Raw genomic sequence first — 12,449 nt, forward strand, 5'->3', positions numbered from 1 at the left:
GGAGTGTATAAATGGGAAGCCTCTGCTCATCTATCAACCTGTCTCTGTTAGGTGCTCAGTGAGGACTGCACCTGGAACTAAGAGCAGGGTCTCCCTATGGCTGAGTAACTGCTCTGGAGCAGGAGACATGGTACCGGTGATGTTTTCATTTTGCCTGGACATGGCTCTGGCCCTGTGCAGCCTATCTACTTGTTTCTGCTTACATATGTTTTCTCTACCAGTGCTGCACCATAAATGAACTTCTGCAGCCTTACTGAAGCATATGGTCTGTACCCCATTTCCTATACATTGCAACTGTAGTATAAGGGGTTAATAGCTATTATGTTCAGAGCTAGAGTGCATCATCAGTGATGTCAGAGCACATGTAATTGGAGCCTGAGGGATAAAGGTTCTAAGGGAGTCCTGCTATATTCGATCTCTATGTATAGTGTAAACAGCCAAGAAATGTTCACTAGTTTGCAACAGCATGGTTTCCAGCCCTCTTCTATCAAAGACACCCAGAGCCTGGTCATGAAAACAATACAGGGTATCTTGAGGCCAGTTTCTCAATTGTGCAGCTTGGTTGAGGGCCTCCATGAGGTCCATGGGCATAAGCAGAGGTAAGACTTGTTCCATAGTTCTGACTTCCAGTCGGCTGTCGTGGGACTCCAGAATCAATTAGTTGGCCCAATTGCTGCTCCGGGTATTCCTCGAGTGTGCTCTGCCTCCAGGGTCAGTCAGAAACTGGAAGAGGGTCAGGTCAGTGCTTTTCCTCTATGCAATTAGCAGCTGTGCCAACGACATTTGAAGAAGATGGAGGCTGATGAAGAAACTGAAATACGAAGAGGTCATCAAAGCCTTTGATTTCTGGTTTAGCCTATGGTGCGATATTATAATAGACAAGGCAAATTTCAACTGACACAGCCAGGAATTGGGGAGAAAATTGATTCTTTTATAAATGACCTGTGTCGCTTTGCAGATAACTGTGAGTATGGGACATTGAGAGAGGAGCTCATCTGAGACTGCATCATAGTGCAGGTGATTGATGAAGGGGCAGACCACTGACTTGGTCCACTTCATCAACCAGAAAACAGAGCCAGTTTGAAAAAGGTGCGGTTGCTGCCATTGTTCCATGCCTGTGTTTAAGGGAAAAAACATGAATGGCACAAACCTTGCCCAGACCTTAATGTTGAATGCCGCTCCAGCCACAAGAGGGGGCATTTTAAAATAATATGCTGCAGCAGCAGAAAACTTTCATCTTCAGGCCCATAATTTAAAGACAGACCATTCCAATCTGCAAGTGCCCAAGACATAGATGACACTGAAGAAGAGGATGTATTCTTCTTGGCTGAAGTGGCAGAGCTGCAGGAAGATTTCTGGTATGCAGGCATCATAGTTACTGGCTGGAAGATTAATTTTAAACTGGACACAAGAGCAGGAGTGTCCATCCTTTCCAATACTACATTGTGGTTGAAGCCTGAATTCCTCCAGCCAACCCCCATTCAGCTTCATGGTCCAGGAGGTATTTCACTCAAGGTGTGAGGAGAGATGACTGCTACATTTGTAATGGTGCAGAGCTCACCGATGCTCTATATGTCATTCCTAATCAACATTGTTCTTTGTTGAGCAGATAAGCTTGTTTAGCTTTACAGCTTCTTTATTCACCAGTTGCAGAAGAAACTCGCGTTGACTCAGAACGCTGTAAATCAGCCTCCAGGCACAGGATTCCATCTGTCCAACCACAGGAGGACAACGTAGATCTTTCATTTCGCTTTAAGGAGAGGCTCAATGAAGTGGGAGACAGTTGCACCAAGGATGAAGGTGATCAGCCACAAAGTGATATTCTAGACCATAATTTGCTCCGTTGGGAAAGTGTGGAAGAGGATGATAACCCAGATGCTACTGATATCAATGATTTGTCACAGGAGGAGATCCTGAACCTTGCTTTTCTTTTTGAAGACAGCATTAGACCCGATACCCCTGCTGAGGGGGATCAGCATATTATTGAAGAAGGTAATAAAGATGTAAATCTGTCTGTTTATTCTGCTGAAGACACGAATGGTTTACAACAACAACCTGATGCAGCAACTCTTTTGTACAATGAAGAACCGAGAGCAGAAGTTCTTCCTCTTGCAGTGAAACTGTTGTAGAACAAATCCCTGCTATTGTTCAATCTCAAGTTAAATCTGGAGTTAAAAAACACTACAGAGGTGCTTACTACAGATCTTACTAAGACCAGAGATGTACAAGAAAGTGTAATTTCTCTGCCTCTGCACATTTCTTTCACTGCTGATGCTGGTGGCAGTATACACTCTGATGAAGTTCCAGGGATGTTCAGGCCTGCTAAAGAATAGACTCACACTGAAGAAAGTGTGCAAATTGAACCACTACCCACAGAAAAAGAAATTCCTACAGTATTAGCAGGACAATCATCATTTTCTCTTCAATATGTTCTTCATCCTTCTCTTCATCCATCTGATTCAGTTACAGATGAGCCATTACACAATACTTCGTTCGTTGCAACAGTAGAAGTCTGTAGACCCTCTATAGCTGTACATGTCTCCGTAGGAGCTGAACAAGTTTCATGCTTTCAATTAAGAGCAGCCGGCAGTTCAAAATTTCCACAAGAGAAAGGGAAAGAGAAAAGAGAAGAAAATGAAAATCTCTGCCTTGATACTGTGAACCAGGAACAGAAACTTCTGTCTGTGGAGGTCGCTGCCTTCCAAGGAGAAGATTATAGAGAGCATACATCCTACCCATCCTTAAAGAGAGCCGAGAATACAGTTAGAGATTGATGCCACCAGCGCAAGAGACCTTTGGGGGTGGGTTGGGGGGATGAGTAGGAGTAGCATGAATTTATAAACAGTTAATGTTATTGAATAGAATGAAAGACTTGGGGTGTGTATTATGAAGGATTAATAGCTATTATGCTAATGATAAAGTACATCATCAGCAATATCAGATCACATGTAACTGGAGCCTGAGGGAAGAAAGTTCTAATGGGGACCTGCTAACGTCCATTTCTGCAAGTAGTGTAAATAGTCCATAAATTTTCGCTGGCCAGAATATTGCCGTTGGCGTGCGAGGGTGGGTCCAGACATGCTGACGCGTAAAATGATGCGAGATGATGTCGGGCGTGCGTCCCGATGTCATCGCGCATCATTTCGATATTGCATTCAGCGGGCACATGCCAGAGGCCTATTCAGGTCATTAAGAAAGTAATTTACCTCATTAATAAAGCAGCCCGTCTAACATTAAGGTTGGCAAGCAGGCGAAGAGCCCAAGTGACTTTTGCATTTTCCAGGAAACCTCATCCATGGGTGGAATGAGGCTTCCTGAAAGTTTTATAAAATTAATAAATAAGCTTGGTAAACTTGACAAACATGTCCCAGCTCATGTGACTCTGTCACATGAGGGGACATGTTTAAATAATTTGTACTTGAATTTTTAAAAACTTTTATTGTCTATTCAATCTCCCTGAGGTAGCTCAGTGACTCAGGGAGATTGTTGCACTCTTTTGAGCTTTAATTGGCCCGCCCTTTTAAAACGGTGGTGTGCAGCCAATTGCTGGTGGCGATCGGCTCTGCGCCAGCCCCCGCCTGCTCCCGCCCAGCCTGCCTGACACAGGTAAGATTCAGCCCACTGGGTTTTCAACAGCATGGTTTTCAGCTCTCTTCTATCAAAGGCACCAAGAGCTCGGTCATGACAGTGATACAGTAACCATACTTCTTTCACTGTGACACTTTTGGGAATCCAGGGAGCAACCGCCAACCTGGTTTTACCCTATTTTCTTTAACCATAATCTAGTGTCACCCTTTGTTCCTAGCAGCCAAACCTTTCTGGAAGGATTAAAATCCTACAGCCAAATTGTACTGCAGACAAAAATTACAAATAGTTAACATATGCCTTTTATATATGATTGGTAGATCCCAAAAGCTGGTAGTTCATTTCATCCAAACAACAATTTAACTGCTAAGCTTGTAGTCCCTGCAGCGGAAGTCTAATCCTGATTCTCACTTCAATCTGTCTCACTGACTGTGAGAGACTTAGCAAGTGACAGCACTTGTGCATTGCAAATGGATGATTTCTGCATAACTTGGGATATCTGCACAAAAGCAAAAAACTGCGGATGCTGGAAATCCAAAACAAAAACAAAAATAAAAATACCTGGAAAAACTCAGCAGGTCTGACAACATCTGCGGAGAGGAATACAGTTAACCTTTCGAGTCCATATGACTCTTCAACAGAACTAAGGAAAAATAGAAGAGAGGTGAAATATAAACTGGTTTAAGTTGGTGGGGGGATGGGGTGGGACAGGTAGAGCTGGATAGAGGGCCAGTGATAGGTGGAGATTGCCAAAAGATGTCATAGACAAAAGGACAAAGAGGTATTGACGGTGGTGATATTAGCTAAGAAATGTGCTAATAGGTGACATTAAGGGTAAAAAGCAGGACGAGCAAGGTACAGATAGCCCTAGTGGGGGTGGGGTGGGATATCTGCATCCTTACTGACTTCTGCAAACACAATGCAAGCAGGCATTGGGCCTGAAGTAAATAAAATGCAGACAATAGATTTTAGCAGTGAGGCTTTCAGTTGGAAACCAGCTTTCTGAGAGAAAAGGTTTTTGACAAGAGCGGGATTACCCTTGAATGCTTTCCCTTTTGACTTTACCTATCAGCTCTGGCCAAGTTTGTAACTTTAGATTGAGCTTTGTAATAGTAATTTTTTCATATATTCTACCTCTTTCCAATACCCACCACCTCCTCTCCTTCCAGCTGCCCTTCCAGGATTTAACTCCTGCTTACATCTGGCATTTTTGTTCTTGAACTGTTTCCAATTGTTCCCAACCTCTGGTGCACATCAGACATCTTGGCTACACACTCAAACATGGGCCCAGAGAAAATAAATACCAAAATATGATTGCAGTCCCTCTATGGACTCCCATTTGGTCCTCTGCTTCTTTCCTGGCTGACTAGCTCAACCATGTGCAGCGAACATGTTGCATGTTACACATGCGTGGAGGAATCGCGTTATGGTGAGTCATGAGGCAATCTTGGAGGAGTGCAGAATGTTTGAATTCTCCCTGATTACAAGCTAACTGTGCCAGACAGTGTGGGAGTCTGGTCCAAATGCTGACTATCAATGCCTACCATTTTTGTGCAAACCATGAATATGCTTGGCATGCATGCTACTGGCATCTTGATGTCTTCTCATCATAATGGCTGAGTCAAGACAGCTCACACATGGGTGAATCCAGATCAAGCACATTAAAACACCCAAGTTTCAATTTTGGCTGCAATCAATAATCTTGGCACAAATTACAATGAAAATTGCGAAAGTTTTGAGAAGTGCTTTTCTCTCTCAAATTTCCATTCAAACTCATTTTGCACATTTCCAAATATAATCTGGCATGAACCAGTGTAATCGAGCCATGTTTTGGAATACAATTTAAAGAAAAAAGTGTTTTTCCTTTGGAATATATTCCTTTACATATTTAAGAGTGGTAGCTTGGTGCAGTTTTATTATTACAGCTGAAAATAGACATTACAAAAAAATACATATTTGGAATTAGAACCCCAAGTTCATCAACGGTGAGTAACCTGAGCTCAAATCACTGAAAATGACTTTAAACAGTACATGTAGCACCATTTTCTAGTTGTGTTGGTGCACAGCAATCAATTTTTTAGGGGAAAAAAACCCCAAAGCTTTTAAAGCATGACCATTCATATCTGTGTGTGCCAAAAGTTTCAGCTTAATTTTTACAGCCTACTCGAAGGTCTGGAGATGGGCACAATTAGCAGAAACTCACAATAACAGTTCATTCACGCTGGGGACGTGACCAGTTTTGTGGGTGGGCCTGGCTTCTTCTGTGACGTTTTTGAACTCATGCAAAAGACCACGGAATCTTGATTTGCATCGGGCCTAATTTGTGCTTGTAATTCCACGATTCGGGCACAGCGCGTGGAAAAACAAAGCAACTGAGCGGCAATTCCGGGCCTTTGGCTGGAAATATATTAGAATAAGGATTATGCTTAGGTCTGGAAGTTTTATTGTTGATAAAATTGGCCAATTTGCAAGCCTGTTTAACCATTCTGTCAGCAATTTGAACAGTGCAGAAAGAACAGGAAATATTCAATGTACATCACAAATGTGATTCTATTTCTAAAATATTTTGCTGTGCCAAGGAGAAAACTCCAAAAAGATCGTGAAGTATAGGTAAAGAGAGGCCATTCATCTCATCTAACCCGCCCTTTCATGGGAGCCTTCAATCCCCCATCACAGCATTTACAAAGGGCCCAAAGATATGCACAAACCTGAGTGGTCTTGGTTATATTCAAAAGGATGCTAGTAAATTCACCTCTGTCTCATTCCTCCTCAAATCCTTTGTAATAATCAAATAATGTTACAATCGCAACAAACATTTTTTTTCTTTTCTGCGTGGATGCCGTTTTCAAGTCCAAATGTATTTTTTACTACCTATGCAGTGAACAATAAATCAATGAGGTTTTCTTGAGTCAAAGAAAGGGCAAGTTTATTAGCCACTAAACCTGAGAAAAAGACTCACAATGACTCACGCGCTCACAGGTATCAGAAGTAAGGAAAATTAGAGTCCAAATAAAAGTTAAAAGAATATACAGTTATAAATCCTTTGCTTGTCTTTGAGGAGTAGAATATTAGATATTGTGGCCAACTGAAGTCACCTGATTCATTGGAGCAGTTTGAAATAAAAGATATTGCAATTCTTACAAGATCTCGGTTCATTATTAGGTCTTGGATATCCTGATTTATTGAACCGGGTGCTGCACTTATTCTCAGGAAGGGAGAGAGAGAAAGATTCCTTACTGTTCCATTAGCAGCTTCTCCAGATTCATCTGCCTCTGCTTGGCAAACCCAATTCTTAAAGTCCTGCTTGCTGTATATTCTAATGGAATTCTATTACCATGTCTGCTGTAGTCATTGTTGTAGAACAAATAATCACATTTTGATGTTTCATCTCAAAAGCCTTTGATACATTTCATGATAATAAAAACCAACAGAAGCTGGGGTTCTTTCATCCTCCACAGGAGCGTTTCATTGTCTGTTGGTTGTATATCCTGGCTGGCTAGTAGTTCCCCATTGTCTTCAAAATTCATTTTTGAAGTGTGCCTTGACACCCCTAGGTCTGATATTCCATGAGGAACCATGTCAGGGCATGTCTTCAGTGCAATCTATATAGTAACTTTTCAGGAAATGTCAAATTATAATTCCAAGCATCAGGTGACACATGGCAGCCATCTTTGGTCAATGTCTTATCTTATCTTTAAAAAAGAAGGTCGCTTAAAAACAGTTCAATATGACATTAGTTAACTGGTGAATTTATAGGTAGATATCACTCAGTCACAATTTCCTGCCGTCATGACAATACAAGGTTAGGCCTGGCAAGATTGAAGGGATGATGTTAGACTAAAGGAGGGGGAAGAATTTCTGAAATGTATCCAGGAGAACTTCCTTGACCAATATACTCTTGGACCAACTAGGAAAGAGGTATTCCTGGATCTGGTGCTGGAAGCAAGGTGGGCCAAGTGGGCCAAGTGTCTCTGGGAGAACACTTGGCTAAGAGTGATCATTGGATCATAATATTTAAATTAGTGCCAGAGAAGAGCAAAGAACAATGTAATGTAGAACTTTTAAATTGGACCGAGCAATTAAGGGTAAGATGGAACCAAATTTTGACAAGAAAATCTGTAACAATGGGTGATCTTTAAGAACGAGACATTTATTGAGGTTAGGTACATTTCAACAGGAGGGAAAGGCAGGGGAGCCTAAGCCACAGCTCATTGGATGATGAGGAGATAGAGAATATGAGGAAGGAAATAAAAGGGTGCATGATGCATGTCAGGTGAATTCCTCAAGAAAGAACCGGGCTAATTACAATAAAATGAAAGCAGGAGTGAAGAGGAAAATAAGACTGGCAAAAGGAGAATACGAGAATAGAATGGCGGTTAACATAAAAGGCCGCCCAAATATCTTCCATTGGTGAATAAGTAGTAAGCGGGTAGTAAAAGGCAGGTGGGGTCTTTTAGGATCAAAGAAGTGATATACGCTTAGAGGCACAGCGCGAGGCCAGAAGCTTAATACTGTTAATACTTAGTACTGTTTATTGATGATTGCTAACAAGAGGATACTGATAAAATATTGGTAGAAGCAAAGATGGTAGAGGTAATGATGGAGTGAAAATCGATTGGCAGGATGTACTGGAAAGGCTGATTCTGCTTAGCTGCATGACCCAGATGACTTGTATCCCAGGTTGCTAAGGGAAATTGAAGCAGAGATTACAGAAGGTCTTGCCATAATCTCCCAATCTTCAATAGATATGGAGGAGGTGCAGGAGGATTGGAATGTGGCAAATATGATACCCGTTTTCAAGAAAGAACAAGGCCTGGATTTTTTCTATGGCAGGTGGGCCGGGCAGGGGCAGGTGCAGAGCTGATCGCTGCCCGCGATCGGCTGCGTGCCGCCATTTTATGCGGGCGGGCCAATTGTGGCCCGCCCAGCGTAATATGTGTTCAGTAGTGCTCAGCGCTACCTGTGCGGTCGGGGGGAAGAAGGAGAGTTGGGGCCAGCGCTCCTTCGCGCATGCGTGCAGCAGTCTCCCTGAGGCACAGAGATTGAAAGGATATGAAGATAATTAAAGAATTGGTTTAAAAATTTATTCAAACATGTCCCCTCATGTGACTGTGTCCAATGAGTTGGAACATGTTTGGAAAGGTGGGAAAATGTATTTATTTATTTTATAAAAGTTCAGGAAACCTCATCCCACCCGTGGATGAGGTTTCCTGAAAAGCGCGAAGGCTGCTTGGGCTTTTTGCCAGGCTGCCAACCTTAAGATTGTACGGGCAGCATTCTTAACTACTGTAATTAATTTTTCAATGGCCTTAATAGGCCCTTAACATTTCGACCCTGGCGCGTGACTGCCGAACGAAATATCACGATGGCGTCAGGATGCACGCCCGGTGTCATCGCACGTTATTTCATATGTCGGTGTGTCAGGCCCACCCCCGCATGTCGACCAGGGGAGTCTATGTCATGAGAGTATAAGAAATAGGAGCAGGGGTAGACCATGTGGCCCATTGCGAATACTCCACCACTCACTACGATCATGGCTGATCTTCAACAAGAAGTGGGGGTGGAATTTCTGAAGTGAATCCAGGACAACTTCCTTGACCAGTATGCTCTTGGTCGAACTAGGAGCCTCCACCATTCAATATGATCCTGCCTGCTCCCCATATCCTTTGATTACCCGAGAGGCCAAAAATCTGTCTATCTCAGCCTTACACATATTCAATGATGGTGCGTCCACACTCTGGTGTAGAGAATTCCAAAGATTCACAACCCTTTGAGTGAAGAGGTTTTGCCTCATCTCAGCCCTAAATGATCGGCCCCTTACCCTGAGACTGTGCCCCCGTGTTTTAGATTCCTCAGCCAGGGGAAAAGATATCTCAGTTTCCACCCTATCAAACCTCTTGAAAATCTTGTATCTTTCAATGAGATCAATTCTCATTTTTCTAAACTCCAGGAAGTATAGACCAAATTTACTCAAGATTTCACCATAGGACAATCCTCTCATCCCAGGCACCAATCTAGCGAATTTACACTGTACTGCCTCCGAAGCAAGTATATCCTTAATTAACTATGAAGACCAACACTGCACATGGTATTCCAATGTGGCCCCATTAAAGCCTTGTACAAATGTAGCAAGGTTTCTTTATTCTTCTAATTCAATCCCCTTGCAATAATGGCCAACATATTATTTGCCTTCCTAATTGCTTGCTGTACCTGTATTGTACGAGTATATCAAGTCCCTTTGAACATCAATGTTTGCAAGTTTTGTGCCTTTCTTTAAAGAAAACATTCTGCTTTTCTATTCCTACTACAAAAGTGAATAACCTTACAATTCCCCACATTATACGCTATCTGCCACCTTTTTGCCCTCTCATTTAACCTGTCAATATCACTTTTCAGGCTCCATGTCTCCTCACAGCTTATATTTCCACCTAACTTTGTATCATCAAAAAACTTAGATACATTGCTCTCTGTCTCTTCATCTAAGTCATTAATATAGATTGTGAATAGCTGAGGCCCCAGCACTGATCCTTGTGACATTCCACTAGTTTCAGCATGCCAACTTGAAAAAGCCCCATCTATCCCTACTTTCTGCTTTCTGCCCAATAGCCGATTCTCTATCTATGCTAATATATTAGCCCCAACTGCATGAGCCCTTATCTTGTGCATTAACCTTTTGTGTGGCACCTTATTAAATGGCTTTGGAAATCCAACTATTCTACATCTATTAGCTCCCTTTTATCTATGCCACTAATTTCAAAAAACTCTAAAAAAAATTTTTTAAACATGATTTCTCTTTTATAAAACCATGTTGGCTTTGCTTGATCATGCTGTGATTTTCTAACTGTATTGTTAAGACTTCCTTAATACTCGATTCCTGGCGTCTGATGTCAGGCTAACTGACTTGTTTTGTCTCTTCTTCCTTCCTTGAATAGTGGGCAACATTTGCTAAATTCCAATCCCTGGGACTGTTTTAGCATCTAGGGAATTTTGGAAAATCATAAACAGCTCATTCACTATCACTGTAACTATCTCTTTTAGAGCCCCAGGATGTAGGCCATCAGGCCTTTGGTATATGTTAGATTTTAGTCCCCTAAGGTTTCTCCAGCACCTTTCCTCTGCTGATATTAATTACCTTAATTTCCTCACTCTTTTTAGCCGTTTGGTTACCCTCCATTTCTGAGACGAAACTTGTGGTTTCTACAAAAAAAACAAACACAAATTATTTGTTCAATGTCTTCGCCATTTCCTCATTCCCCATGATAATTTCTCTTGCCTCTTCCTCTAAAGGGCTGACTTTTACTACTCTTCTTTTTATATACTTGCAAAAGCTCTTAGAATTTATTTTTATATTTTATATAAAGACATTCCTAGTAACTACAGGCCAGTCAGTTTGACATCAGCAGTGGGTAAGGTTTTGGACACAATAGTCAAAGAAAAAACTAACAAGCACTTGGAGAGCTTTGTGTTAACTAAGAAGAGCTGGCATGGATTCGTAAAAGGCAGATCATGTTTGACTAATCTAATAGAATTTTTGAAGAAGGAACAGAAATGACTGTTGGAGGGAATGCTGTGAATGTTGTTTATATGGTTTTTAAGAAAGTGTTTGACAAAATACCACGTGAAAGGCTGATTAGCAAAATTGTGGCTCATGGAATAGGAGGATCAGTGCTAGCTTGGATTAAAAATTGGCTTAAGGACCACAAACAGCAAGTCAATGGTTAGCTAATGATGCCAAAATTGGAGGTATGACGAACAATGAGGGTAATATCAATTGACTTCAAGAGGACATGGTTAGGCTAGCAGAATGGGCAGACAAGTGCCAGATTGAACTTAATTGGGAGAAGTATGAGGTGATGCATTTTGGCAAAAGGGATGGGAAGAGGCAAAGTTCTAAGAGTGTGCAGGGGCAAGGGAGCGTGGGGATATATGTGCATAGGTCTTTGAAAGTGCCAGGACATATTGAGAGAGTATTTATCAAAGCATATGGGACCTTGGGCTTCATCAATCGAGGTATTGTTCACAAAAGCATGGAAGGTATGCCAGCTCTTTAGAAAGATCTGATCAGACCTCAACTAGAGTAATGTGTCCAATTCAGGTGCTACACTTTAGGAAAGATGTGAGATTCCTTGAGAGGGTGCAGAGAAGATTTACCAGAATGGCTCCAGGGATAAAGGAATTTAGCTATAGCATTAGGTTGGAGAAGCTGGTATTGTTTTCCTTAGAGTAAAGGAGGTTAAGGGGAAGGCTGATAAGAGATGTACAATATGACTGGTTTAAATCACAGAATCACAGAATCACAGTGCAGAAGAGGCCCTTCAGCCCGAGTCTGCACCGTCATATGAGAAACACCTGGCCTACCTACCTAATCCCATTTACTAGCACTTGGCCCATAGCCTTGAATGTTATGATGTGCCAAGTGCTCATCCAGATACTTTTTAAAGGATGTGAGGCAACCTGTTTCCACCACCCTCCCAGGCAGCGCATTCCAGACCATCACCGCCCGCTGGGTAAAAAAGTTTTTCCTCACATCCGCCCTAAATGTCTTGCCCCTTACCTTGAACTTATGTCCCCTTCTGACTGACCCTTCAACTAAGGGGAACAGCTGCTCCCTATCCATCCTGTCCATGGCCCTCATAATCTTGTACACCTCGATCAGGTCACCCCCTCAGTCTTCTCTGCTCCAACGAAAACAACCCAAGTCTATCCAACCTCTCTTCATAACTTAAATGTTTCATCCCAGGCAACATCCTGGTGAATCTCCTCTGCACCCCCTCCAGTGCAATCACATCCTTCCTATAATGTGGTGACCAGAACTGCACACAGTATTCCAGCTGTGGCCTCACTAAGGTTCTATTCAACTCCAA

This window comes from Carcharodon carcharias, chromosome 5 (genome assembly GCF_017639515.1).
Source record: "Carcharodon carcharias isolate sCarCar2 chromosome 5, sCarCar2.pri, whole genome shotgun sequence".
In the NCBI taxonomy this organism is placed as follows: Eukaryota; Metazoa; Chordata; class Chondrichthyes; order Lamniformes; family Lamnidae; genus Carcharodon; species Carcharodon carcharias.